Raw genomic sequence first — 17,253 nt, 5'->3', positions numbered from 1 at the left:
TATAAATAAATAAATGTGGATCTCATAGGTTTTTTTTTATATTTTAATTCTTGGAATGTTTGGTTTTACAGCTTCTCACAGAGCACATAAGAACCATTTTAATTTTAAAATTTAAACTTTATAACTCAAAACATAAGTTTTAACCATAAAAACAAAATGCTATAACGCGGGGAATGATTTTAAAATGTTATCATTCGTTGGTTGTCGTTATCATTAAAAAAATATATAAATATTCAAGGACGATAAAATATTTTGGTTGGAATGTCTTTGGAAATTCTAACATAAGTCTGTCTCTCTCGCACACATCTTTGACTCAACCAAATACACTACTGGGATATGATATGCGCGGTCCATTCTTTTATAGGTCTATGAGTGAACCTATACTCTATTAGCCGTAAGTTGACCCACTTGCGCGCATGCATACTGAGCCGCCGGAACGTTCAGACCCCCACGTTGTAGACCGGTGGTCTGTGATTGGTCAGTTGTGTTCGGCAACCGACGGCGCTCGTCGTAGTAGGCAGCTGCCGCCGTGCATACAGAATGTTTTACAAAATAATTATTACTAATTAATCTATTAATCTATTGCGCGCGTTCGCGGAGATAGTGTCGATAGTCGATACGTCGTTAAGATAATCAAATCACTACGTATACGCCAGGTGCGGTGGCGATGATCAATACTAGCGCTCCGAAGACGCGGTGGCCTGCGCAGGCACGACCGGTTTTCGTCGAACGAGTGAGTCAACTTACGGCGAATAGAGTATACATAGGTACTCCGTATATCCCTAATATAAAGCATACATATACATCATACACACGAAAGAATGCTTTTGTCATTGCAAACACAGTATTGTAGTGATGTGTGGGGTGGGACCATAGTGGGACTCGTGCCTATAATAATGTACGACTGTAACACACGTAAATGGAACAACCGTACATTAACATTATAATAATATTTCGTACAAGTGTGTTTTCAGGATGTTTTCAAAATACGTTATTACAAAACTGACATTGTATTATTACATTTATTTTGGATGCTGGCTTTATTATTTAATATCTATGTTCTTTAACTAATTTTAAATGTACTTTTTATTCATAATTGTTGAGCTATATTAGTGTACTCTTAAAGTTATAATAAAAGAAAAAAAACTGTCCTCTACTTTAAAATCATTAAAATCGTCTTAACGTTGTCTTGCTGCAGTGACACCGACGGGATTTTTTTTAACCTTACTGTTCTCTCGCAGTTATCGCTGTGCATTCGGTGCCTTTGTGAACCGGCCAAGCTGTCACCTGCCCTCGACTAGTATGGTAAGGCGGTATGGCTATTGGCACGTACCAAACATCAGATTTTTTATCCACCTAAAATTACCATACGTTAAATAAAAACGGATCTATTGTGCGACAGGCTTCGTGCAGATTTAATAGAATATTATAGTTCAACAATTTATCAAATCAAAAAAATATTTTTTTTTTAAGATCGTCGTTATCGAACCACACCCCCTTTAACACCATACTGAGGACAAACAATTATCCACATTACTATCATAATAAAGGGGTTCCAGGGAATCATGTTCTAAGGAGTAATATTTAGGCAATTCATATGACATGTATGTCTATGTGTGAGTGGTAAATGAACATAAGCGTTTTTCCGAGAATTGCTATCGAGCAACCAACAACGAATGCAACTCTGTGAATGAATTTTTCCATTTTTATGAACTAATTTGTTTAATTCAAGCAAACCAAAAATCATTTAGGATAATGAGTCACCTCCTCGTGGTGTCCTTTGTTTAATGCTAAATGAAAAAATAAAATATTTGTATTAGGCGCAATTTATTACATAGATATTTGTACCTGAAAAATACCGGGTGCAATTTCTCTACACTGGGCGCAATTTACATTTGTACAATTAAACATATTTTCTGAAGTCATATTGTGCTTTCTCATGGGTTCCTTAAATTACTTATGGAGGAAAATATTTCTATAAAAATGATAATAATACAAGTATACAACACAATATCACCGAATATAATGTATGAAATATTAATGAATGTATCATAAAGAGTATGAATACGAATGATATATAATTATAATATATAAAATAATATATTATACCGAATGATAAAATTTAGGACGAGTATAGTTAACGAATTATAAGTAATTAAAGTATAAATGACGCGAATGGAGAGGTACGTGGTTACGGCACAAATGTTGTTAATTCGCACAGCAAAACTTTAAATAATATTTATAAAATTATAACTCATAAAAAAAACTCAACTTAAAATTGATATTTATGTATAGAAATACTTAAAAATATTATTCTTTCGAAGATAATATTAAAATTTAAAAACTCCATGTTGTATTTCAAAAAATCATAAAACATAAAAAAATATAAGGATAAAAAATATTAAACAAAACATTTTTTAACGAAATCATTGTTTTTCGTAACGACTTAAGATCATATTGTAAAAAATATTTTCAAAACATTTATACTTTTTAAGTACGCCCTGTCCTACTTTAAATGAATCACTCGGTATATTATATATATTGTACATGAATATACTATAAGTTTAAAGGACGCGCGCATCGGTGGTATGGGAAACTGTCTAATAATTGGGTCGACGGAGTAGCGTTAGGCGATCCAAGGCCTCCATAGTTAATTCTTTGGTGCACTAATCGTTTCGTCTGAAGTCCAAAGGAAGTTAGCAGTGGCACTAGAAAGAGTAGCAACGAACAGCATAATATTTCACTAGTGTTTGTAAGTTATAAATGCTTATTTCTTTATTCCGTTATCGGCTTATACATTTGAATATCTACTCTCAATATTTTAATATGTTTGACTTTTTTCCTACATAGTTTGGTATGTCGTGGCAAAATAACATGCAGAACTTATTAGTTACTTACCTAATATTTGTATTATCTCGTTAAATTAATTGTTTTCATAATATAATTAAATAAACCTTATAGACTTAAAATAAATTTTGTTAAGTAAAAATTGTTTTAAATTCATTGCGATAGTTGTATTAATTTTAAATTATGTGAGTTTTCTTATTTTTTAATTTTTTTTCCCGTTGTTTTTACCAACAGTTAATTGGTAAAAAGATGTAATACAAGGTTCCACATAAGTTGTTTTTAGTTGAAATTAAAAAAAAGTTGAGCCTAAATCTACAATATTTTTAGTTGTAAAGTAATAAATTGTAATTTATATAATAATAGAATAATATTGGATATACACAATATAATATAATAATACATTATTATACATATGTTAATGCCTATACCAGGGATGGCCAACCTTTTTGTACCAGAGTGTCAAATAAAAATTTTGGTTGGATTTTGTTTTCCCTGCGTGTCAATTAGTTCGATAACCCTTCATTTTTTTTTCAAAAATTTTAATACTATCAAACTTTTACTCATTCATGTGTGTCACTAAAATAGTGCACGAGTATCACTCTCTGACACGCGTGTCATAGGTTCGCCATCTCTGGCCTATACGAATCATGGATAATGGATATTAAACAAAACAGTTGTTAAAGCCTTATAGAAGAAAAAAATCTAACAAATGGGTACCTAATTATTCTTCCAGTGTCATATACATAGTATTAAGTTTATACACATTTGAATACTTAGGTACATTATTATTGTAATTTTCTAATAATAACAAAATACTTTTCTGAGTCATTTTTTATGAAATTAGTGTGTACAATTAATCGGAAGGTTCAGGTATTCAATATATCACAAAAAGCTTAGCTATTTATGACTTATATTTGATTATTTAGCCCATGACTAATATGATAACATTAACGTTATATTAAAATGGTGCGTACCTACCCTTAATCATTTTGGACCATTTAGGTATAAGTGAAGATTGTGTGATAAAATGATTTAAATTATTAAATTATAAATCATTATTTATCATGACATAAAATTTTGATTTTTTCGAGTTTTATGCATTTCGCGAAAAGTGACACCACAAATTATTTAGAATTTATCAGTTTGTTGTAATTAAATAAATTCAAACGTCCTGGTGGCGCTGGTGCCTATTTGAAAACAAGGCGCCTCGATTGCCTCAACTTCAAATGTTGTGGACACGTTTGGTTGTAATGCGTAATATATTATACATCTATAAATGTATCTGTGTACTATTGTCTATTACTATAATGATCTCACGAACACGATTTGGACGTTCGCTATCTTAAAATAAATAGGTAGCATGGTGTTCAAATAATGTATTGTATAGGTATAATAAAAATTAAATCAAATTAATAATACATTTTAATTGACCCTCCTTACAAAATCTTCAAAAAGCGATAAATGTATATATTAGCTTTAAAAAGTGTTTTTGTAATAAATATAAATTATTATAATTTAAATTACAATGGAAAGTTTCAAAAAAAACGGGCGCCAGATAAAATATAAATCTATACCAATAAAATTTTTAAAAATGATTTTCAGAGAAGAATGATTTTTATTAGATGACAAAGGTCTAAATGCAAACGAACGGGTATTAATATTTGTCACCAATACTAGATTTTTTTTTATCAGCAATTGATTTTCAGACATGCACCTGAATATTTTCATGATTTTGACTAATATTATCACAATTCTAACTTTAAACGATTTTAATAAATAGTGTGAGTATGATGTATTGTGGATATTTTATATTTTGAAATGAGCAATATGAATATGTGTTAATTTTACAATGATGAATGTTTTTATTTTTAATTTTTGCGTCTGTGTATAGTATAAGTAGGTTTTTGAAATTTCAACTTCAGTTTGTATCCCGATGGGAAAGTGAACCTAGCTGTTGTATTCGGGAGGATAAAATTTAAAATTCCCAGTAATTTCCAAAAGCGCCGGGAGAAAAGGTTTTTAAAGAAATTGATTTTGGTTTTTGGTGTAATTCTAAAAAAAATTAATGTAAATACATGCAAATTCTACTAAATGTTGATATTAGCATTTTCTATACACCATTAAAATAGTTTGGCTCATTTTTATTATAGGCATATGAAATTTTAGATTATTATTTTTTTTTAAAATTAATATCAATAAAATAGTTTTTATGTTTATCTAAGGTTTGAAAATGTAATACATTATTCCTCATAAGTGTCTACAGGTAAGTCAAATTATTTTTTCAAGAGCGTTTGAAATGTTTACAACATTGGGTATTTACTCGATTTCTTATGGAATATTTTTCTTATTTGGTTGTAGTTCAAAAATAAATAACCGTAAATACTTCGAATACAAAATCGAAGTCTAATACAGAAAAATATAATGTTTCTAACGAAAAAAATTGATCAAATCAGACCAGTGTGAAAAATGTTTAGGTATTTACTTTATTTTGAGAACAACAACATTTCTGTGAATTTGTGGCTTTACAATATATAATTGTATTTTCATCACATATTATAATGGTTTAGTATTGGTTTCACTGATGTGTTCGGTTTGATTTAATTTAATATTACATTATTCCCTTTCTATTTATATTTTATACACCTACCTAATATAATTGCATGCATTTACTAATTTATGTATCAATCTAAGAATATTGTTACTTGTTTTACGTTTATTGACTATCTCTATTATACCACGTTGTTGAAATTTTTTTTTATTTTCTATATATTTACCTGGTCATTTTGGTAAATTGCCATTTCTGTTGCTGAGAAGTTAGGATAATTAATAACTATGCGACAATTTTTGTAACTAGGTGTGTTAGTAATTTAGTATATGGTCAAAAGACTTTCAAGTCCCACGAATAATATTTTTGAACTAAACAAAATAACCAAAATTGATACTCTTAATTTAAATATGTAATTTCACCAAATTTTAAATTAAAATGTCTAAACAAAATGTGTCGTCAATGCAGATAATAATTTGATGTTTATTATTGTTTTATGTTTTGACTTTGTTATTTACAGTACGTCCATGCTAGAAGAGGGCCTTGTTCTAACCATCATGACTGCTAACGGCGGAAGCACAAACATCATACCCAGTCTGCTGAAGTCGGCTTACTACGCGTGTAGCAAGATCCAGCGGGACAGGTATGATAAACTAGAAGTTCCAGACGTTGACTTGCAAATTTGTTGTGAATCGATTTTCCAAATCATGAAACTAAACACGGATAGTGGTAGTTTTGAATCCCTTGGCGATAAGAGGTCCATGTTCAGTAAGGTGCCGGCAGTCACCCATGACAAGTTGATCAAAAACATATGTGAGAAGGCCGCATTTCACGGACACATCGATTGTTTGATATTCGCTCGCGAGATTGGCATTCCTTGGTACGATTGGCTCCAATGAGATCAATCGGCGTGCGACGAGGCTGCGGTCTCGGGACACCTGGACTGCCTGGTGTACGCGCATGAGAACGGTAGTCGGTGGAACATAGCCGCAGCTAGCGGACACCTAGAGGTTTTGAGATATGCACATGAAAATGGATGCGAGTGGAACAAAGAAACATGTTATAATGCTGCGGAGGGTGGACACCTGGATTGTCTGATGTATTTACATGAAAATGGATGTCCATGGGATCAAAGCACTTGTTTTTGGGCAGCGTTGGGTGGAAATCTGGACTGCCTTAGGTACATACACGAAAATAGGTCCACGTGTTCTTAAAATGAATGCCCGTGGGAGAAATACTATATGCGTATTAAAGCAGCGCACTGCGAAGAGTGGACACCTTGACTGTTATATTATTTTAAATACTAATGTATGACGAAATACAACAAAATAATTTTGTGCATTTGTTTCCCCAAGGGTAAACCAGACCACAGCTAAATTATAGTTAAATAATAACTATTAGAACATAACTAATAACCTACAATATCAAGTATTATTCAATTCTAGGTTAATTATATGAATGAATTAAAGTAACTATTAATAATATTCATTACATCAATACAACTATTAATTAATTATGATTAATAAGTAGGTACATGAACGTGTATGGAACACTGAGTAAACAGTTGTAATTTTTTTTATAAGTGTTCTGTTTATCATTTTATGTATAATAAATTTTGTGAATATGCAATTATACGTATAACCACTATTACACATTATTATTTATTTATTATATTTATAAATAATATTTGATACTTCCAGTTGTTATAACTTAATTCAAAGTAACTCTCTTCAACTCTTTAATATCTCACCTTGTGACGTTATTATCTAATTTGTATTCTATTCTATTTGTGATGATATTAATTTATTAATTAACAGAGTTACATGATAGAAACAATTAGGCTTTTACGTAGTTGCCTTGTTCGTTAACGATATGACTCGTTCTATGATTATTGATTACTGATTATGTGAAATGGACTTCTAAATCACATAAAAAAAAATTGTTTCAAATATATTACAAAAGTAATAAAGCGCAAGTAGTAAGTACTAAGTAAGTATGCTATAGATAACAATTAAATTACTATCATTTATCAAATGTTCGTTTTGTCTAAAAATCTTCTAAATATACAAAAATATGCAATTAAAATGTTTGTATTTCAGTCTGTTAGGTATGTCCTAATAGTCATATTTATGCATTGTAGATACTTAGTTCTCAGTTTATTTTTTTGTATAATTTAAAGTCCAGAAAATATCTATGGTGACTTATATATTGCAATTTTTATACTAGTGGGTCTGTACAAATTTGGCGACAATATTCCCTCATTGCCTCAAATCCGTCAGTGATGGTGCATATACAAGTGTGATAAGAATAAATAACAAATAAAATTAATTTAACTAATAAATAATTTGCATTTATTGCTGTGAATAGAATTCTATATAATCGAAAACTGTTTATTGGTGCGAAGTTACTATTATTATTATCATTTTTTTTTTTTGGATAAAATTATTTTTAAACGTTATAAAGTTTTTAAGTTAAATGCATTATGTTAAATTTATCACTGAAAAATGTGTTGAAAATATAATAATACTTTTAATAGCCACTAGGTTAGTACTCCCCGGATCCCTAGCCCTCCTACAATCACAAACCACACCAACTATTACAAGATCATCGTTGGAATTGCCATCGATTACGGAAAACACTCTGGTTTCCAGTTTTGGCTTACCACAGACAAGCACCTCTTCTCTAGCTAACACTGATAAAACTTACTATCGAATACCGATAACAACAAATATACTATAAGAATTTTCATCTTCAGGCCACCTGGTGAGTTTAAATACACAGTTTCGGTGAAAATTCGAAGTTTATAAAATAATAATTACATATAAAATATAAATATAGTTAATCTATATATTTAGTTAGTGTATTTGTGTGTATCCACTAACTTAGAACAGTGTAAGTAAAGTTAAGTAGTATATTGCAACTTGCAAGGTATTATTAATAATACTTTTAATACAAATAATTTGGATCAAATATAATTTATTGCATATCCTAATATTTAATTAAAAATAATCATTTTTAAAATTAAAAATTTTAAATAAATATTTTCAAATTACAATATCCCTTCTATAGTTCATTAGAAAAAGTTCATTCCGTAAATTAGACTTCATATATTGAGCAAATATTTAAAAAACAATGAACACAACTGATTGGAAAACTTTAGGATACTCTTTAAGGTTCCAGGGACAATAATATTGATGAACATTAAACACGCATGTTGCTAGAATGATTCTCTGTATATTAGATCAAACTTAATAATATAAAATATTCATTATTGTCCATGCTACATGGGCATCATTTATGCGCATACTTAAGACATTAACGGATTCCCTTGAACGCTGCAATGTCACAAGCTGAAAGATCAAACTAAGATCCAGGGATAGATGGATGCAGAAAATAAATCCATGGAACGCTAATTTCTCTAGCGAAAATCATACAATCGATGTGTCCGTGAAACGCAGCTTTCTCGCATATGTCTTTGATTAATTTGCCACGAGCGACTGCTTCCGACTCGTCGAACATGGACCGTCTATTGCCAAAAGTGTCAAAACCACCACATTCGTATTGAATTTTGATTTAAATAGCGAATCACAACAAATCTTTAAGTCAATGTCCAGAACATCCAGTTCGTCTTATTATCTAGCTCGATCTTGTTGAACTCGTGGTTGGCAGTTTTCAACAGACTGGATAAAACGAACGTCCTTCGTTGTTAGCTGTCATTGCAGCTGTCCTTCCTCAACGATTTACTGCCAAGGTGCACTAGCTGTAAAATTAAAAATTAAAACAATGTTCAAAGTCAAAATTATATTTACAGCATTTTTAAGATTACTATGTTATTGACTATAAAGTACAGAGTTAAATTAAGATCGCGTTTATAGAAACGTCGTATATCGAGTCGATCGTTCGTGTTCATAAATAGTACTTGTTAATGATTTCTAACACATGTGCATGTACCTACAAGCTAACTCATAGATCACTCTTGACAAAAGACGAACTCTCCATCTGTGAAGCTTGTGACCCACAACTTACTGTCAAACGTATCCTAAAGGAACGTCATCTGTACGAACAAGAGTAAATACAGTAGAACTCCGATTATATATATGCTGTTCATAGCTAATGTTACAGCTAACTCCATCTGGACTGATAAAATCTGACTAGATGTAGAGTGCACCGAAAAATGGAGGCTTGAAATTTCGTCGGCCGAGTGCTTAGTCAGTTTTCCATACCATCGATCGCGCCTGTATACCTGTGTACAGATTGTATATTAAATATTAATACATATACTCATACTCATACATGATAGAGGCATGTGTAATGTGTATGTAATTCTATTTTTTTCATTTATAACGTTAAAAAATTGCCGACGATTTGGTTGCAAAATGTTTTTATACTCATCGATCTACATCAAGTTGATGTAATGGGAGAAAACTTCATATTAGCTAAATAAAATAGTGTGAATTTATTTTGTGCTTATTCAACAATGCTAACGCCATCTGACAAACAAGGTTTCAAGTTATTTAATCGTATGTACTAAAAAATAAAAATGCGTAACAATATGAGAACAATTATTTTTTAAATTAACATTTTGCATCAAATTGTTAGCTTCATTTATAGAGGCGGTAGTTTCTAGATTTGAAATTATTTGTATAACTTTTTCTTATTCTTCGTAGTAATATTAAGTGGCTTTAATAAATAACAGGTCTCGTTAAAATATACTCTGTTGGATTTAATTATTTTAAATACGTAGCTACCTTATTATTTAATAAGCTTGCAGCTTTAGGCATTTTAAACTGAAATGACCCAAATTCGATGTATGACGACTAACAAATAACAGCCACAATACAAAATCCACCTGAACTAGAGTTAAGATAAAATGTAACTATGCGTTACCTATCGACAGCGTATTTGATATATTATAGTGGCAGGCCAGCATTGAAATTTATACCTAAATACCATTTTGATAATGTTGAATTTTATTTTGATCATCTTCAAAACTTACTTATCTTGTTGTTTTATTAAACATTCATTACTAATTAAACTTTTTGACGTCGTATTAAATATTTAAATAGCATACATCGGTACGTGGATGGAGTTTAGAAAAAGCAAATAATGTATGTCTTCGTCGTCGAAAATCCATGAAAAAATCATCATTTCATCAAGTCTTTCCCACCAAGTCATTTAATTTTACATGATACAATAAAGATTCAAATTAGATAATATTATGTTATAATTTCCAGTTTCAACAGATGAAGTATTTTATCTAGTACCTATTTAAGTGTACATAGTCGACATAAGGTAAAGTAATGATTTTAACAGTAGGTACTTACGACTTAAAAATACAGCACGGTGATAATTGCCTATACATTATAAATTGTATTATATCAGGGATGGCGAACCTTTTTGTACCAGCGTGTCAAATAAAAATTTTGGTTGGATTTTGTTTTCCCTGCGTGTCAATTAGTTCGATAACCCTTCATTTTTTTTCAAAAATTGTAATACTATCAAACTTTTACTCATTCATGTGTGTCACTAAAATAGTGCACGAGTGTCACTCTCTGACACGCGTGTCATAGGTTCGCCATCTCTGTATTATATGAACCAAAAGTCATGTAAGTCGTACGGTCGCCAACCACGAACGGGACCCGAGAGCCGAATTTTTTTTCCAATTAATATTTAATAATAACAATTTATGTATTAGAAATAAATGGGAACAGTAATACTAAGCTGGCAGAAATAATTAACAAAAATTGGTAATAATATGCTTTTATTTTATTGATTTGTGAATAATATTAATTTATTGCCGAGAAAGCCGATTTAGGCATAAAACTCGATCAGAGAAAAAAAATAAACATATAGCATAATATATATATATATATACAATTTAAAATCACGGGACGACGCGTATAACAGTACCCCGCGACTAATGTCACAATAATTGCGGGTACAAGGAGTGGAGAGTGTGAGCGGCTGCCTCACAGTTATTGGTGCGGTCATCGATCGTCTGTCGGCGGAGACCTAACATCTAACCAGTGCCCAGCGGGATAATTTACGTACATTACCCTGCTCCCCCTCATTGAATTTTTTACATAAGAAACTAGGTCACGAATTAGCACGCCATTAGCATGCCATTTGCACTACTATTTTTAGAATTTGCACGAATTTATTTTACGAGTTATGTATAAAAAACTGTGAGAAGGGCTGGCATAACGTTACCCCAGCCCCCACAAGTGAAAAAAATCACTTTTTTGCAAATTTTTTTTACCAAACTTTAGCGCGCCATTAGCACGCATTTGCACGACTGTCGCCGAACCCGACAATTTTCCATTTTCCCGGGAAAACAAGTTCTTATTTTTTTTTTAAATTTAATCTTGCCAGTTGTTAGAAGCTTTTTTAATTGAGGAAGGGGTGGCATATTCACATACTTCTCTACAATTATATTTATGATAAATATTAATTAAAGTAATTCATAAATAATTATTATAAAATCATTTTTAAAATTGACTTATAAAATAGATTAGTATGAATACCATTTTTTATTAAATTCATAGTTTGGGAATTTATAGTATTTTATTAAATTCAACTTTGTTTTTTTTATTAAAATTTGACTTATAAAAAAATCTGTATTTTTTATAAAGTATAAGTAAATCTAAAAAATATTAATTCTATAAAATAAGCGTAGTTGAAAAGATCTCTATTTGATAAAAATTTAAACGTAAAAAAATAATCCATATTGAATAAAAAATCTATTAAATAAAAAATCTATTTGATAAAAAATCTAAGTACTTATCTTAAATCTATTTTTTTACAAAAAATCTAAAATAAAAAAAATAATATATATTTAATAAAAAACCTAAATAAATTAAATCTATGTTTAATAAAAAATCTATTGAATAAAAAATTTCATAAATTTGTTTGATAAAAAAATAAAAACATTATCAAATAGAGATCTTTTCAACTGCGCTTATTTTATAGAACTAATATTTTTTAGATTTACTTATATTTTATAAAAAAAATACAGGTTTTTTTATATAAGTCAAATTTTAATATAAAAACAAAGTTGAATTTAATAAAATACTATAAATTCCCAAACTATGAATTTAATAAAAAATACCGATTTTAAAAATTTTTTCTAGTATAATATAAAATAAATATATTTTTTACTTTTTTACCAAAACTTCAAAATTGACTAAAACATGAAATATTTGTAGTTCTTATCTCCGCGAGTCTCATGAAAAAAAAACAGAACTATGATATCTTCCTTATTTCAGGAGACATCGGAATGGGAAAATCTTCACGGGAAACCTGTAGAGTGCATTAATGTATGATTACTGATTAGTAGTTGACCTTTCATAATTTATAAACTGTAATCTTTAAAACATAATCTACCTCCAAACATGGAAGCAGCCACAAGTCACAACAAATAAAAGTGAGCCCGAAGTACTACATCATCAGATATTCAGATGTATCTCTTAGCCACTAAGACCTGAGTACATTCTAGTCATTCAACACACACTCTATTTTACATTTCTATCATTTTTGCTAATAAACTATTATATTCGATTCACTTGGAAATTGTCTACATTTTTATCACTAAAAGTCATCGTAATTTGGACGGCTGAAAGTACGCGCACAACTATACGGGATTGATGGTCATTGCATAACCGTATGTTTTTAAATATTTTATCTTAATTATTCTTTTTAATGTCATTGCATTTCAATATCGTATTACTAAGCATAATGCATTTTAAATAAATATTTCGAATCAGAAGTAAATTAGTTAATAATATTTAAATTTAAATGAACAGAGTAGAGGAAAATAATATACTATTTTTTTCAGAAAACATGTTATTATACGATGACATCGAAAGTAAAAAAAAATTATAAAATAAAATCTGTTTCGAAACAATAATTTCTGTGGATAATAAACTTCAATAGTTTAATGTATAACCCCGTATAATAAACGCATATTTAGGGACGGCAACGAAAGTAATACGTTTTTAAGACTTACCAAGACAAAATATGCATCATGTATGTTGTTCAAACTTATTTGCAAATAGTAGAGACCGAGTAGTAGTTATGCTGTTCTTGCTACTGCAGCTACTGCTGAATTCTGAAGGAGTGCCAATGTCTCGTCAGCAGTGCAAGAGACGGAACAAGTGGTTATCCCTACCACCGATGCAAAAGTGCTGCCTCGCCATGATAACACTATACCTATTATACATAAAATATAATGTTATTATCTGTACAATGCACATATGTCATATACCTATTATTATATACACGGTACACACACATACAAAATATTCCTGACACATAAATATTTTACCTGTTGACATTGTGTTGCATTTTTAGGATGATTATACAAATTTCTCGCAACCACGCCTAAAAAAGTTTCACTTCAATAATTAAATAATAAATCATTTTACAATGTGTAAACTGCCAATTTTTGTTGACTTTTATGTGTTTTACAAAATATACCACATCAAAGTAATTAAATCTATAATTTGACAAAATTAAATGTATACTGCAAATTGTCTAATATTCTAAACTTAGGATACCTACCTCGTAATTCGTATTGCCTCTTCAGATCCGTAAAAAACCGTACTATTTGGCAGTGTTGGGTAAATTACTTTTAAAAATTAATAAAACTACCTTACTCGTTACCTCAAATTTTTTTTTTTTAATTACATTTGCTTTAGTTACCTAAAATTATTTTTATCACGTTACATTACTTTTCCATTAATAAAGTAGTGCGTTACAAATAACATTACTTTTTTATCATTTATAACAGTGATTTTTTTTCAACCATATTCAATAATGTGATTCAATTATTATGTGTATATTTTACAATCTTAGACCTAGTGATAATAGACCTATTATAGTATTATGTACAAATATGTAAATATACAATCCAGCTATATAGTTAAATTTAATTGTATAAATTACAACTCAACAAATATGAATCGGACTTCATGACGTATTTCAGCCAACCACGTACTAATTGGTGTAGAATGACAATAAACGTTTTTAATTCCATACCTACACACAATATTATTCGAATTAGGATTGTCATTAGTAATAACATAATTATCAAACATAAATCATTTTGAGACAGTCTTCTGGAAAGTTCTTCTTTAAAATATGTGTCTAATGAATGAATACTAATTAAATATTTGGTTATAAGGAAGTTTTCTGTTTCTCTGGTTCAGATTATTAAGATTTTAATATTTGTATTTGAGAAATGGAGTTCGTAAACATTGCCGATCAACCAAAATACCGTCATTATCAGTAAAGATGAGTTATTTGTTAAATGTTTCTGTCGTTCTTGACATCACTAGGAAGGTGAATCTTGAGTGTCAAACGAAAACATTTTGCAGTGACTTAAATATAAATTCAAATTAATTAGTTATTAGTAGGGATCAAATTTATGTGTGATAAAAATACAAAAATATGTAGGTACATAAATATACGTATGTGCTAAAAATATCGAAATGCCTTGTTGCATTTAATAAATCCAATTGGTTTTAAATTATCGAAAGGTAAATGACGCCTTTAGGTGTGCAGGTGCTTTGTGAGCTGTTGATACTGATTTTTCATAGGTAACACACAGTTAACTTGACTATCGCTTTAAAATGTATCGTTTGGAAATTCATAAGTGAATTGAGAAATGTTGAACAAACTTTTATTCATTTTTGGCATTTTTCAAGTATTAGTGTCACAAATATTACATCAAGGATAATTTTCTGTTAGAATTTGTGTAGCTACAATTGTAGCCAAATACTTACCATAAATACCTATTGCTACAGCCTTTCATCTATCGTCGACCGTATATAAATGAAAACCATATTAAATACAATATTAGGACACATTGCAGTGCATAAAAAGAAGGGTGACAATTATGAGCAAGAAAACGATTATCAAATAAACTATAAAATACTATAAACATATAAATCGACAATATAATCGATAAATGACTGTTTTTGTTCACTACAACATGGCTTGAATACCTATGAATGACTAAATGATAAAATATATTTACAAATACTAACAAATTAGTGAAATATATAAAAGTTTATAATCATACCAAAATAATATGTAAAAATATATAAGATAAAAGTAGTATAATTTTAATAAGAATGATTCAAATTGTGAACATTTCTTATCAACTCTTATCATATCTTTTTTTAATAAAACTATGCATTTACATATAAATCAGTTCAATAGTTATAAGTTTAGTATTAAAGATCATATTTGCATTCTCTTAAAACACAAATACGAGGCTTATATTCTCATGGAATAAATTTAAGAAATTCTCTTATAAATTCATTGACTTGCACGTATATTTTTTGTTTTTTTTTGTTTTGAACTTTTTAATAATTTTCTGGGTTATTTTTTTGTTTGATTTTCACGTACCTTTGATAATTATACCATTTTTTAAAAATTTTACCTTACCAATTATCTTAACCATTATCTTGCTAATGCAGATGTTGTCTATTTTCTTACCTAGGATGATTTTTTAAAATATGCATATTATTTTATAATAATAACTTTATAAATAATAAGATATCTTCGTATGTGGACTAACAGTGACGAAAAAAATGTCTTGCACGCAAATATGGTTCAAAAATAAAACTATTTGATATTAACACTAGTGATATTACATAAGCTACACAACTATGTTTTTAAAATAAACTACATTTGGAGTATGTATCATGTATAATTAAATATTCATAAGATAACTAATCCAAAAAATAATAATATTAAATGATACATTTATCCTACTACCATATAAGTGGAAGCGGTAAATCGTGTAGCTAAGTAACAAATACTTATTGTTAATTCAAATACAAATAATAAAACCGTTTAAAAATACAAGGATTACATGAACAAATTTTGATACTATAAGTTTAATTTCACAAAAATCTGATGATTACTATTAATATATTGGAGTATATAACAACAGATATATAATCGATTAAAAACATTATACTCGAAAAGTATAAAATCCAAAAATATACCATAATCAAATTATAAACAGCGTTGGTTGTTCCTTAATTTCTACGTTAAATGTCATCTGAACATTTAAAAGATGGTAAAAGCCATTTAGCTGTATTAAGCGTATATATCGATCTAGGGCATCCATTTTCGAGTGCGTACCTCAGACAGTCTAAGCGACCGCGATTCGATGCCACACAAGAAGTGCCTTGATCCCAAGGGCATCCATTTTCACGCGCATATCTAAGGCAGTCCAGATTTCCTTTTGACGCAGCCCAATAACACGTTAGTTCGTCCCACGGACATCCATTTTCATTCGCATATCTCAGACAATCCAGGTGTCCCCCATTCGCAGCTCTATTACACGTGTATTGGTCCCATGGGAACCCTTTCTCGTGTAAATACATCAAACAGTCTAGATGTCCACCCCCCGCAGTATCCGCACAGACGTTTTTATTCCATGGGCATCCATTTTCAAGTGCATATCTGAGACAATCCTGGTGTCCACCTTTCGCAGCATTAGAGCACGTGTTTTCGTTCCATGGGCAGCCGTGTTCGTGAGCATACCTTAGACAAGCCAGGCTCCCATACTTCACAGCATTAGAGCATGTGTTTTCGTTCCATGGGAATCCATTTTCATGCGCATACCTTAGACAACCCAAGTGGCCAATTAATGCAGCCTCAGAACACGAGTCTTTATCTATTGGGCAGCCATTTTCATGAGCATACTTTAGACATTCTAGGTGTCCACGCTTCGCTGCATTTGAACACGTGTCTTCATTCATTGGACATCCATTTTCATATGCATACCTCAGACATTTTATATGTCCGCCCTTCGCAGACATAGAACATGTACATTGGTCCCATGG

At 30.0% G+C, this 17,253-nt stretch overlaps 2 pseudogenes; one reads left to right on the top strand and one right to left on the bottom strand.

The window, feature by feature from the left end:
• The first annotated feature begins 5,370 nt into the window (after positions 1-5,370).
• Positions 5,371-9,525, top strand: LOC111039492 (annotated as a pseudogene).
• Positions 9,526-16,003: 6,478 nt separating this feature from the next.
• Positions 16,004-17,253, bottom strand: part of LOC111039493 — a 12,401-nt pseudogene continuing 11,151 nt past the window's right edge.

This window comes from Myzus persicae, unplaced genomic scaffold, assembly GCF_001856785.1.
Source record: "Myzus persicae strain clone G006 unplaced genomic scaffold, MPER_G0061.0, whole genome shotgun sequence".
NCBI classification, from domain to species: Eukaryota; Metazoa; Arthropoda; class Insecta; order Hemiptera; family Aphididae; genus Myzus; species Myzus persicae.
The sequence above is the reverse complement of the archived record's forward strand: the minus strand, read 5'-3'. Positions and strand labels throughout refer to the sequence as shown.